Here is a 13,411-nt window from a genome sequence, read left to right on the forward strand (position 1 = left end):
CCTCCCTCAATGCCTGTGGAACCACTCGGCCAGGTGGGCTTCACCGGACGAAACCATTCTCTTGAGCCTCCTGGTGGTAAAACTCTTTCCTCCTTCCCAATTTTCCTTTAGTATTTGAAAAAAAATCTCATCGACAATGCTTCTCCTTCTGAAAACTTGTCTTTCACCATACAGTAATTCTCTGGGGCTCTTTATCGTCTTCCCTGAGCCACTCACTCCTTTTCTTTAACCTCTAAATGTAGGTTTAGCCCGAAACTTCTCTCTCATCTCCCAAACCTTCCCCATCTCTCCATTGGTTCAGGGGAAGCATCATAGCCTTGGCTGGAGAAGACTGAATTCTGGCACTTAGGTTCAGGACTTTGGGTAGGTCTTTTCACGTCTCTGAACTAAAGATTCTTCATTTCTAAAAGGCAAAACTGAATGCCTGCCCTGTCTGACGGCGCTTCTGAGCAGAACAAAATGAGATAAAGCATCTGTGGAAAGACTTTGTCATTGATCTGATGCTATACATATCAGGGTGCTAGTTCTGCCTATTCTTCAGCTTTAGCAAAAATCTTCATCCCTTAATCCTCATCTTTCTCCAAAGCTTCAGTCCATAGCTCTCACCACACTACTGGTATTCATTCAACAGTTAATGAACTACTATGTCCCAGGCAACAAGTTAGATACCACAGATAAAAAGGCGAACAAGACATAAAGCTCTGTCTTTAAAGAGCACCATTTTAATGAGGTAGATGCGCACAAACTATTACACACTGTGCTGAGTCGGACAACAGATACACACCCGTGGTGCTTGGGAAGCATAAAAAAGGGAAACCTAACCCCTCTAAGAAAGACTGGACACAGTGAAGGCTCAGAAGCTGAGGCAGTCTCTCTGAACTGAGAGTGTTTTTTGGTTTGCCTATTTGTCCATTTTGTAGGGATTAAACTGAAAAAATGCTCCTCAGACAAACCGGAAGAGATGGGCATTCCAGAAAGAAGTAACACCTTGAGAACTACATTGGAGAGATATATGAGTACGCTGGTACAGGGGACCACAAACACACCTGAGTAGGCAAGAGACTGGAAAAAGAATCTAGAAAAATAAGGTGAAGCCTCCTTAGTTAAGCTATAGAGTAGAGGATTAGGACAATGGGAGCCATCAGTAGGTTTTAACCAAGATAGCAACACAATCAGATGTGGGGTTTAGAAAAGATCATTCTGGAAGCTATGGAAGACTGGAAGGCTAAGAGAATAGAAGAAGGGGTAGAGATTAAGAGAAGGGAGACAATAGTCCAAGATAGAGATGAGAAGAATCTGAACTAGGGAAGTGATAGTGGACATCATGAGAGATGTATTGCAGAGAAATTAAAAGGGGAGAAATGAGTGGCTGTAGTGACAACTGGGTGCTGAGGCATGGCAGCAGTCAGGGAGAGGCAAAGTCAAGATCAACTCCCGTGATTGGGGCCTGGATGACCAAAGAGATGGTCACATACCAATTTTGGACTGGATGGGGGTTGGGGAGAGACGATAAGTTGGGTTTGAGGTGCTGCCAGGTAGAAATGTCTAGTAGACAGACATATAGGCTGGAAGCTAAAAAGAAAAGCTACAGCAGGAGTCTCTGGTACACAGATAATAGCTGACTTGACTTTACACTAAAGCAGGCTGGTTCAAGCCACAGCTCTGCCACTTACTGTGTAACCTTGGGAAAATTACTTAAGCTGAGTCTCAATTTCCTGTATATAACAAGGAAACAAAATCGATCTTTTTGGGGTTGTTGTATTAATTAGGAATAATCTGCATAAAGTATTTCAATACAGGGACTGGCATATAGTAGATGCTCAGTAAAATCTTGGCTACAAGGACAAAAGACGGGCTCCTGAATGTCACCGGCGTTTAAGGAACTGGTCAAAGAAGAGAAGCCATTGATGGATGAGTGCGAGACAGGGCTGGGGAATTAGGAAGAGAAGCAAAGGAGACGGATGTCACAGAAGCCAAAAGATAAAGAGTCTCAAGGAAAAGAGAATGATCAAAATGTTAAATATCAGAGAAAACAAGGAAGATAGGACTGGGGAAACTACTGGATCCAGCAGCTAGGAATTCACCAATGACTCAGCAAGACTAATTTTAATGGACTGATGAGGTCGAAGTCTGGATGAAGGTGAATAATGAAAGGCAGGGATAGATGAGGTCAGAAGTCTGGATGAAGGTGAATAACGAAAGGCGGGGATAGATGAGGTCAGAAGTCTGGATGAAGGTGAATAACGAAAGGCGGGGACTGATGAGGTCAGAAGTCTGGATGAAGGTGAATAACGAAAGGCAGGGACTGATGAGGTCAGAAGTCTGGATGAAGGTGAATAACGAAAGGCGGGGATAGAGACTGGAGGTGGAGAGCAGCAGCACAAGTGGACTTTTGAGTTGATGAAGTGCTGTTTGTCTGTTTGAAGTAAGATAGGTCTTGAGCATATCTGGAAGGAGAAGTGTCCTGGAAGAAAGAAGCTGAGGATCTGGGAGGAACACGAAGACCACAAGGATATTTAAAAGCCTGGGTGGAGGGAAAAGCCTCAGGTAGGGGGAAGGACATTCAGTTTCAGAGAAGGAGGATCCGAGGTGAGGATGGGTATGACTCAAGGGCCCTGTGGGCCATGCGGTCTCTCTCACAGCCACTCAACTCCGCTGCTGTATGTGACAGTAACCATAGACAATAGATAAATGGACAAGCAAGGCTGTGCTCCAAAAAAACTTTATTTATGGACAATGAAATCTGAATTTCGTATCATTTTCATATATCATGAAATAATGTTCTTTTGATTTTAAAAATAACTTAAGAATGTGAAAACCATTCTACAAAAACTGGCATCTGTATGGATTTGGCCTGTGGACCACAGTTTGCCAAACCCTGAAAACCTGTTGGTGTGGGAAAGGGAGGGGCCCATCTCTCCTCTGGCTCCTTGTCCTTCTCTCAAAAGCCCATCTCCCGGGTGTGGAGAAAAGGGAACCCTCTTGCACTGTTGGTGGGAATGTAAATTGATACAGCCACTATGGAGAACAGTACGGAGGTTCCTTAAAAAACTAAAAATAGAACTACCATAGGACCCAGCAATCCCACTACTGGCATATACCCTGAGAAAACCATAATTCAAAAAGGATCATGTACCACAATGACCACTGCAGCTCTATTTACAATAGCCAGGACATGGAAGCAACCTAAGTGTCCATCAACAGATGCATGGATAAAGAAGATGTGGCACATATATACAATGGAATATTACTCAGCCATAAAAAGAAACGAAATTGAGCTATTTGTAGAGAGGTGGATAGACCTAGAGTCTGTCATACAAAGTGAAGTAAGTCAGAAAGAGAAAAACAAATACCGTATGCAAACACATATATATGGAATCTTAAAAAAAAAAAAAAGGTTATGAAGAACCCAGGGGCAGGACAGGAATAAAGATGCGGATGTAGAGAATGGACTTGAGGACATGGGGAGGGGGAAGGGTAAGCTGGGACAAAGTGAGAGAGTGGCATGGACTTATATACACTACCAAATGTAAAATAGATAGCTAGTGGGAAGCAGCCGCATAGCACAGGGACATCAGCTCAGTGCTCTGTGACCACCTAGAGGGGTAGGATAGGGAGGGTAGGAGGGAGATGCAAAAGGGAGGAGATATGGGGATATATGTATGTGTATAGCTGATTCACTTTGTTATAAAGCAGAAACTAACACACCATTGTAAAGCAATTATACTTCAATAAAGATGTTAAAAAAAAAAAAAAGCCCATCTCCCCTCTGGCTCCTTGTCCTTCTCTCAAAAGCCCAACCACCCATAGGATCTTGCACATGTCTTTAGGTTCCCCAGGCAAGCGCTCTCTCACTCATTCACCCCTTTCCCTTCCCCATGCCACACAGGACGTGCTCCATAAACATCTGCTGAACTGAACTACTGACCAGGCATTCTCATGTCTCAGTGCCTAGCTTTGAAGCCAATCACTGCCAGATTTATTCTAAAACAGTGTCCCACATGTACCACCTCTCTGCTCAAATGATTAAGTCCCAATTCCCTAGCCTCGTATTCAAAGTCCTTCCGGGTCCTCTTCTGTCACCAGGCCAAAAGCAGGCTCTGTCGAGGCCTACAGGGGACAGTAACCCCTTCCCTAACTGCAACACTGAATTCCCACTCGCCTGCCTTTGTTCTCTCTCTTTTCTCTCTATTGGAAATGCCTGGTTCCTTTCTTCTCTGCTTTTCTGAGTCTCTCTCTTCCATTCAAGCCTCACTACTTCCGATGCCCGCCACTATCACTCCATATCTATGTGACAGTGCCCTTCTCTGAATTCTAATAATATTTAACTATGCCACTCAGCATACATGGTTAATTACCCTCTCACGCACATGTCCTGATTTTTCATCAAGACTAAAAACAAACCTCTTTGGTGCTGCAAGATAGAGATTTCAAAATGATCACTGACCAGGAAGGAGAACCAGGACCCCATGAATGCTATAATAAAGGAGTCTGCATGTCTCTGTCGTACAGCTTACGACAACGGTGAATGACAAGAGCAGAATTTCATTCTTAAGACGCTACAGCAGTTGATAACTTTGTAAGTAACAAGTGCAACTAACTATCCCTCCCTGTCCCCCAGCCCTACCAACCCCTGCTCCCATCTAGGTTTTCTTACTTGGCCAATTCAAGCTTCCATTAAGTGTTCCTTCCTCAAGGACCTCTTCCCTGACCGATCCCTACCCTCTCCCCAAACTAGAAGAGGTACCCTTATTACAGGTTCTCATAGCATCCTGTATTTCTTTAAAGCACGTAGACAATTTACATGATTATCTGTTTGGAATCTAGGCACAGCAGTAGCTGGAAAGCAGGAGGCACTAAGTAGATATTTGTGGAGTTAAATGAATAAACGGCTACTCTCCAGCTGGACTGTAGGCTCCATGAGAGCAAGAACCACATCCGTCTTGTTCACTGCCAACAGCCTCAGGAACTAGCCTCATGGAGAAGTAACTCAGATTTGTTGAGTGAAGGAATGGATGACTGAACGAACAAACAAAACAAAACCAACAGGACTTAGTGTTGAGGAAAGTAGTGGCAAGGACTATAAGTGACAAAGCAACAGAGTTTCAAGGAGGATGGTCAACCAGGTCAAATGTAGCAGAGGTGACTGAGGAAGCATTTCTTGGACTCAGCCAACTCACCAGGTCAGAACTGCCCCAGCAAGACTAGCTTCATTGGAGGCGTAGGGGCAGAAGCCAGGATGTAACAGGCTGAAAAGTCAGGGAAAAGGGAGGAGCTACGGCCAACGAATATAACTACTCTTTCACGGAATGGCTGAGGAGAGAGAGGGGAAAGTTAGGAGAGAGGACAAAGAGTGGGGAAGGTATTTGCATTTAACGGGGGGGACAGATGACTGTCAAAGCAAATGCTCCCCAAGAGTATGCTGAATAAACGCGCAACCTCACCCCATCTGGAGGAAGGCAGTAAATGCAAGTCTCTATACTGTGTCTTTCAGAATCGTTTCTAAACAGCACCAAATTTCACAAAAAGGGAAAACTAAACCACCTCAAACTGGATCAGAGGAGGAAGTTGCAAAAAACACGTTACACAGCGGAGATGTTGCAACATTTGGTACATTTAAATACAGTTAATGTTTTCTGAATGCATACATGCATGATAAACCTTGTTCCAGGGATTATTTTCTCCCAGGTGCTAGGGATAGAGAAAAAATGGCCCCTGCTCTCAAGGAGTTCAAAGTCAAGAGGCAATTCAAACAGACAAGAACAATATGGTATGAGAAGTTGTATGGATACTAGAATATAGAGAAAAACTTAGAAAAAAAAAACTACAAAAAACTTAAACTTGGGGATGACTAAGAAAAGCTTCTCGAAGGAGGTGATACCCAAGCTAAATTTAAAGAACTTGAGGGAGAGGTGACACATAATAAATTGGCCTATTGAAATTAACTAAAGTATCTGTAATATGAACATAATGTCACCAAAGATTCCATTGGAAAACACGTTTCTCCAAATGAGTTTGAGCACTGCATCACTTAAACGGCTGTCGATTATGAAGTTAAGGAGCTCAGAGACAGCACAGTTTGGGCTCACTGAGGACGGACCAGGTCTAATGTTAGGAATGGGCAGGAGGCATGAGCTTTCAGAGAACTGATGTTGATTCATAAAGTGTTCTGAGTAGTTCTAGAATAAAGAAGTATTTAACAAGGATGACTGCCTTGTTAAGTCAACAGGACCAGAGGAGGAAAGGTGAATGAGAGAAGCAAAAATGAGAAAAACACTGGAACTCCAGGAGACAAAAGCTTAAAAAAATTCAGAAGAGAAAAAAGGCTGGGTTTCTGCTGGAGGAAAAAGAAATGAGTCCGAGAGAACTAGATCCTACACACACTAACAGCGTCATTCTCAATAAGGAAAGGGAGCTTCTGATTGTGAGCACCCAGCATCTGAACATTCTTATGAATAAATGATTGGCTTGGCTGCTACAGCTGTAGGAGCTGCCCTTTCCTTCCCATCACTAGGGACTTCCCATCCCTCTCCCCAGTACCAACTCTGTTTCCACACTGGCAGTGATCTCCTTTCTCCCACTCCATAATGTACAACCAAAGAGCTCGAAATAGAAATGGAAGAGCCCTGCAGTGACCTCCACTGCCCATCTCAGAGCTGAATTCACATAGCTGCTCCCACACCTCAATCCTTTACCCTTACAGAACTAATGTCATCCATCCTGTTGCCCCTGATTTCTCAGCCCTTTTCATAGCTAATGGGTTTCAGTGTCTGATTCTCCTCTCTGTCTTCGCAAAGGTGGTGTGTATCATAGAAAAGCACAAAGTCCTCAGTTCAAATCTCAGCTCTACCACTTGCCAGTTGTATGTTTCTAAGCCTCCGTTTTCTCATCTGTAAAATGAGAGCTAACAGTACCTATTTTATAAGATTAGTATGAAAATACAAGACTATCAGAGTCCCTAACACAGTGCCTAGTACACAGCAGGCACTCAGCAGGATGCTAACCATCTAACCCTCTTGCCACTGTCACTGCCAGCCTAACAGGAGTCCTCATTCTTTAGCTGTAAGAGTCCTCAGCTTATGAAGTAAGTAAGTCATGGGAATGTAATGTACAGCATGGTAACTACAGTTAATAATACTGTATTGTATATTTGAAAGTTGCTGAGAGAGTAGATCTTAAACTTCTCATCACGAGAAGAAAAGGTTGTAACTCTGCGTGGGGATGGACGGTAACTAGACTTACAGTGGTGATCATTTGGCAATATATACAATTACTGAATCATTATGTTATATAGTGTTATATGTCAATTTTATCTCAATTGAAAAAAATTAAGAATGATATTGAAAAAGAGCCCCCAGGGCTTCCCTGGTGGCGCAGTGGTTGAGAGTCTGCCTGCTAATGCAAGGAACACGGATTCGAGCCCTGGTCTGGGAAGATCCCACATGCCGCGGAGCAACTAGGCCCGTGAGCCACAATTACTGAGCCTGCGCACCTGCAGCCTGTGCTCCACAACAAGAGAGGCCGCGATAGTGAGAGGCCCGCGCACCGCGATGAAGAGTGGCCCCCACTTGCCGCAACTGGAGAAAGCCCTCGCACAGAAACGAAGACCCAACATAGCAATCAATCAATCAATCAATCAATTAAAAAAAAAAAAAGACTCCTCATTTCCTCCTCTTCCCCTTAAAAAAAAAAAAAAAAAAAAGAGCCCCCAGCTTTGCCTCGTGCCCCAACTGCCCACCATGGAAGTAACTTTCGGGGGCCTGCTGCTACGGAAGGCCGAGAAGTCCAAGGCAGCAGAGCATGAGCGTGGAAGGTTACCTGTGGCAACGGCTGCACCTAGAACCCCTCCAGCGGGACTACCAACATGTTCCCCTTGTAAAACACGGTTCAAAATGGTGGGTCACATTCCACAGCTGTATTAATATGACAGTTCAGCAAATTAGGGGTCACTGGGTTCCAGGGAACCCAAACACAATTTATAACCCTGTTTTAGGAGAAAATGCTTCCCAAAGAGTTCCTAACAAAGACAATTTTAACCTTTTCTTTAACAGAATACCTCCTTCCATACCTCCTTCAAGAACTATGTGGGCCTACGAGGAAGAGAAAGTAAATGAACATTCACCAAACCAGACCAAACCACCATGCACCAGACACTATGCTAAATGTTTTATGCATCCCGTTACATATTTATAAATGAATAAATCTCAGTTCACCGTCACGAAACGCAACGGGATATTTTCATTTCAATTTTACAAAAGGGGAAACAGAGCAGCTTACCCAAGGCCACACTGTATATACCAGAACAAAGACGGAACCTAGGTCTAAATTATCCCTGCGCACATCACAGAAGAAACAATTTTAAGAATAAGCTTGATTTAAATAAGAGAAAAACATTAACATTTGGATTCTTTCTCCAATGTCCTACCACAGCGAAATTTTAGCAATACTCAACAGGTACAGCCTATGTAAAATGTAAATCTGAGAACTGTTATTCCTGCAGCATTATGCTGGAAAACTAGTATGAACATAAAACCACCCTTGTCCCTTTTCCAAGCCAGTGGGCCTCAGTGATGGAAATGCTGAATGCTGCACAAAGGTATGTGACACACATGCAGCCATGCAGGGGACAGCGCTCAAATGGCTTGTCTGCTGGTAAACAGAAAATGCTTCCAGCCCTGGTTTCCTACCGAACCTCGCACATACAGCCTCTAGCGGTCTCCCTGCTAAACTCCCCTAGAGTCCCTCAGTGCACGGATTATTTCTTTGTTCTTCCTGGTATTTGACAAATGTAGATACTCAATAAGCAAAAGCTTGTGGAAAGAATGAATGGATCCTTAACACTAGCATTTCAAGCAGAAACAGTCTCTGTCCTAGTTCTGAAGGGCAATTCCGTGGGTATTCAGAAGGGAACCTGTAAAGGAATATAATCACTGTGTGCAAAGACTAAAAGTGGGTGGGTCCCCTCTGCAGAGTCAGCAACAACCTGGTTTGTCTGAGTGGATCCTTCCACTGCCTGAGGGATTGATAATGAGGAATGAGATTGGAACTGGGTCTCCCAAGGTAAAGGGCACGTTGCAAAAAGGCTCTGAAACACTGGAGTCAAATTTTCCCCCCTATTTTTATACCTAAAATTTGTCACACTAAAAAAACCAGACCCCTTGGAATGTCACTGACCAACGTAGCAAGCAGCCTAATTCATAAAGCATCACTGTAACTGTGCTTCTTGGTAGAAAAAGCTATTCTCTCCCAATCAATACACTGGAATACTCTGATGCATCATGAAGAGCATATTTGGTATGTGATTCCTGGGCTTCTTCACACTTCTTGGCCAACCATGCAGCAGAAAAGTGCAAGATCAGTTGGTGGGGCGGGGGGGAACGTTATGTTCACCAATGTGGTTCAGACAGAGGTAGATGAACAGATAACCTAACAGTCCTGGAAAGGTCTCAGGAAGGGCACAGATGCAAGAAAGTTTGGGAAACCATCGACTGCATGAACTGACTAAAGGAAATACAGCTCCTTAGAAATACAGCTGAGTAGAAAGGTTTTAAAAGAGCAATGCTTAAGAATGCTGATCCTGGACTTCCCTGGTGGCGCAGTGGTTAAGAATCCTCCTGCCAAGGCAGAGGACATGGGTTCGAACCCTGGTCTGGGAAGATCCCACATGCCACGGAGCAACTAAGCCCACAAGCCACAACTACTGAAGCCCGAGTGCCACAACTACTGAAGCCCACACGCCTAGAGCCCGTGCTGCACAACAAGAAGCTACCGCAATGAGAAGCCCGCGCACTGCAATGAAGACCCAACGCAGCCATAAATAAATTAATTAAAAAAAAAAAAAGAATGCTGATCCTCAGCAAAATGACAATGTTTTGATTTGAGAGTTTTCAAAGCTACCAAATCAACAGGCAGACAGTAGTAAAGTAGCAAGTTCAAGAATAAGACATGTGCAATTTGAATGGGAATGACCAGTGGCCCTGCGGAAGGAGAAGACAGCACCTGTAGCAAGGTTCTGGTTGGTTGATTTTTGCACACGACAAGCATGAGGGAAAAAAATGAAGTAATAGGTAAGCCAACCACACACTATAGGAAACAATGGAACAATCAAGGGTAAACAGGAAAATCAAGCTAAAATCTGACTCTGAAAATAAGCTGCTTCGGAAGCCAAGAAGACTTAACTAGTTATCAAATGATCTGATTTCTCAAGAGTAACACCTGGGCGTAGAGATGGAGAAAAGACCAAGTTTTTGTTTTTCTGGGTTTTCTTTAAAGGTGGGGGTGGGGCAATGTAAAGAAATCATGAAGAGTGTTATCAAATAGTCATAAACACTGGCCTCTTCAGGCCAATTAAATGGATTTAAGTGCCAAAAAATAAAATAAAATAACACCTTTGTTAAAACAAAAGCTACACGTCTGTTAAAACAAAAGCTACGGTTAAGATGGTGCTTCAGGAAGGCGAGTCTCCTGAATGTCTGGTCATTTAGCAAAATTTTCAAAGGCTGAAAGCCACTGCTGCTTCTCCCTCAATCCCCAACCAACCCTGCAACTAACGATTTCAAAAATAGTTTCTAGAATCTTCCGTGTAGATCTCATGGATAGAATGGGAAAATGTGGTGAGAGGAAAGTAGAGTGAGCTAAATCCACGGTAGACTGAACAAGGTGCTTACATGTGCCCTTGACCTTGTCCTATTACATGATTATCAAGGATCAGAAGACATGAGTGGTAAACCAGGCTTGCAAGTAGGACGAAGTGGGAAAGTGACAGCTCATATCACTGACTGCATAATCATTCCTTCTCTACCATCTCCTCCTTTTCTGCCTAGATCAGCATTTCCCAAAATGTGTTCCACAAAACACTGACCGTGGAAATAAGACCTGAAAAATGGTTTCCCAAGTTCAAAATATTTGGAGAATTCTGCATGTCCTTCCTTCTTAGTTATTATCAAAAGCTCTTGAGAAATCCCATACTAATAAGCAAATCTCTGTCTTGATTTAACTTTATGTTTCCCAAACATCTGCTCTTGAAACACTCTCACATAGTAATCATTAACTGAGGATGGCCCAAAGTTTAGGCCCTAAGCCATGTTCAAATTCCCTCTGCTAAAAAAATGATCCAGTCCCCTAGACTTACTACCGCCTCATCACTCTTCTTCCTCCAACTACCCTATTAGAAAAAGAAAAGAAACAGTTGATGCTTCCTGCCTCCTGTTTCCTCACTGCCCACTCACTTCTCCATCGCTGGACATCTGGCTTCAGCCTCCAGCGCTCTAGCGCAAGTCTTCCCATGAGGTGATCAATTGCACAAGCAGCAGAACTAATGGCTCCTCTTCGGCCCCTCAATCCCTCTGCAGGGTCACAAGGGAATATTCACACTTCTTAAATCTCTCTTCCCTCAGCTTCCACAGCACTGCGTTCCACCCAACCCTGGGACTATGGGAACTCTGGTTCCTCTTTCTCTTTCCAACCCTTCGATTCTCAGAACAATTCTTACTTCTCCCTTGGGTTATTTGCCCACAGTTTGAACTACTGCTCCTTTAGGGATCCGCAATTCTAATCCCCAGCCACTTCCTCGACTTCAGGTCCACATTTCCAAAGGGCTTCTCAACTTGTTCACGTTGCTCTTCCCCAAGGACTATACATTCATTATACTCCGACCATCTCATCAATATCCCCACCAAACATTCTCCTCTTCCTGTCTTCTTGATTCCTGTTGTGGAATCACCATTCATGGAGGGCGAGGGGGACAGAAGAGTCGGCCGCTTTCTCCTCAGCAGGCACAGAGCACTCTGAATGAGCCTCAAAGTACCTATCACAGTGGACTTGAACTACTTAACTCACTACTGAGATCAGAAGCTCCATCAGTCATCCATGTGGCCCCTGTGCTAAGAGACAGAAGAAACTCAACACGCTTGGAAAAATGGATGAATCCTTTGAGTCAGACCCAATTCATGGCTCATTCTTCAAACTCCAATAATATACCAAGTTCTCTTATACTTCAACAAAAGCTCTGGATTCTTTCCACACCATCCTTCATCAGACTCAAAGGAAACCCCAAACCTAAACTGCAACTATCTCCTAACCAGGCAATCAAGCTGCCACGGCTACCAGAGCAACCTTTCTAAAATACCACTCTAACCACATCACTCCTTGGCTCAGACACCTTCAGTGTATTTCCAGAATACAGTCCAGGTCCCTCTGCATGCTGTCACTGCCTTCCATGTCTGAGTCTCTGCTGTACTTCCATCCTTCTCTGCTACAACTCCCTATGTTCTAGACTAAGGGTAGTCAGGGCAGCCCACTGCCTGTTTTGTAAGTAAAATTTTATTGGAATACAGCTAACTGACATTTGGGGCCAGACAATTATTTATGTGTTGTAGGGAGCTGTCTCGTGCACTGTAGATATTTTACAGACCTTTGGTCTCTACCCACTAGATTCCAGTAGCACTTCCCCAGTGCGACAACCAAAAATGTCTTCAGATATTGCCAAATGTGTCTCCTGGGGGACAAAACTACCCCCAGCTAAGAAACACCATTCTAGAGATTTCCAAGTGCCAGCTAACAGTAGGATGTTGTTGCTAATAAAATACAGACCATATCACAATTGTAGTACAGTGTCCAGATGAAGAGATAAAGAGTCGCACAGTACTCAGTGCCAGTTGACTCACACTTGTGAGACTGTGCTCAATTACAAATTTTAAGGACTTTGGAAAACTGGAACTTGTACAATCAAAGGTGACCAGGCTGATGAGAAACTAGAGGAAAATGTCGTAAGAGGAACATTTAAGTAAATGGAGATGTCGAGCCTGCACAGGAAAAGATGTAGAGAAACCCATGATCTTCAATTACCTGAGGGGTTGTCGGGTGGGAGGAAGGTTTAGCTTGCTGCTCAGAAAGGAAGCACTGGGGGCTTGCCTGGTGGCACAGTGGCAAAAAATCTGCCTGCTAATGCAGGGGACACGGGTTCGAGCCCTGGTCCGGAAAGATCCCACATGCCGCGGAGCAACTGAGCCCGTGCGCCACAACTACTGAGCCTACGCTCTAGAGCCCGTGAGCCACAACTACTGAAGTCCGTGCACCTAGAGCCCATGCTCCGCAACAAGAGAAGCCACCGCAATGAGAAGCCCGCGCACCACAACGAAGAGTAGCCCCCGCTCGCCACAACTAGAGAAAGCCCGCGTGCAACAACAAAGACCCAACGCAGTCAAAAATAAAATAAATAAATTTAAAAAAAAAGAAGAAAGGAAGCACTGGGACCAGTGGGCAGCAGCTATAGGCAGGCAGATTTTGGCTGCATACGAGCAAAAGCTTTCTAACAATCAGAGCTGGCCAACAAACTCTGTATTAGGCTGGACTGTGAAACACTGTGCTCTCGTCGTTCTGTAAGTGTTCAAGCAGAGACCAGAGGCATTGG

At 44.1% G+C, this 13,411-nt stretch overlaps 1 protein-coding gene across 3 annotated transcripts in view; it reads right to left on the reverse strand.

The window, feature by feature from the left end:
- Positions 1 to 13,411, reverse strand: part of MTF1 (metal regulatory transcription factor 1) — a 43,499-nt gene that overhangs the window by 26,499 nt on the left and 3,589 nt on the right. The window lies entirely within an intron of this gene.

The sequence above is a fragment of the Balaenoptera ricei genome, chromosome 1, assembly GCF_028023285.1.
Source record: "Balaenoptera ricei isolate mBalRic1 chromosome 1, mBalRic1.hap2, whole genome shotgun sequence".
In the NCBI taxonomy this organism is placed as follows: Eukaryota; Metazoa; Chordata; class Mammalia; order Artiodactyla; family Balaenopteridae; genus Balaenoptera; species Balaenoptera ricei.